The sequence below is a fragment of the Galeopterus variegatus genome, unplaced genomic scaffold, assembly GCF_000696425.1.
Source record: "Galeopterus variegatus unplaced genomic scaffold, G_variegatus-3.0.2 Scaffold848, whole genome shotgun sequence".
NCBI lineage: Eukaryota > Metazoa > Chordata > Mammalia > Dermoptera > Cynocephalidae > Galeopterus > Galeopterus variegatus.
This window is the reverse complement of record NW_007726959.1, coordinates 175,894-176,382: the sequence shown is the minus strand read 5'-3', so window position 1 is coordinate 176,382 and position 489 is coordinate 175,894.

Below are 489 nucleotides of genomic sequence, written 5' to 3'. Positions count from 1 at the left end.
AATACCATGAAAAAGGAATAATCAATAAGAAAAAAAACCCTCTTTGAAATGAAAAAAAAAAAGATAACCAAAATAAAAACATTCGAGAGAGATGAAACAGATGGTTAAGGAAATTTAGGGAGATGACCCAATTTCTTCAGTCCTGGAAAGTTTCCTGGATAGTCTATTTGGAAGTTCTCCCCTGGTGTCCTCTGCTTTCTTTTCCTGGACCCCTTTTTGGGCAGATGGTGGACCACCTGGTTTGATTACCTAATTTTCTTACATTTTTCATCCATTTTCCATTTCTTTGTCTTGTTGGTCCTTTGGGCTCAACAAGTGCCCAACATAGTAAGTTTTAAAAGTTCCTTACAAACCACACCAGCATAGAATTTCAGAACACTGGGAATGAAAACGAAGTTCTGACAACTTTCAGAGAGAAGCAAACACTGTCAGTTCTCATGCAAAGATGTGGAAATAAAAAGGCCTCAGGCAGGCTTCTCAACAACAACT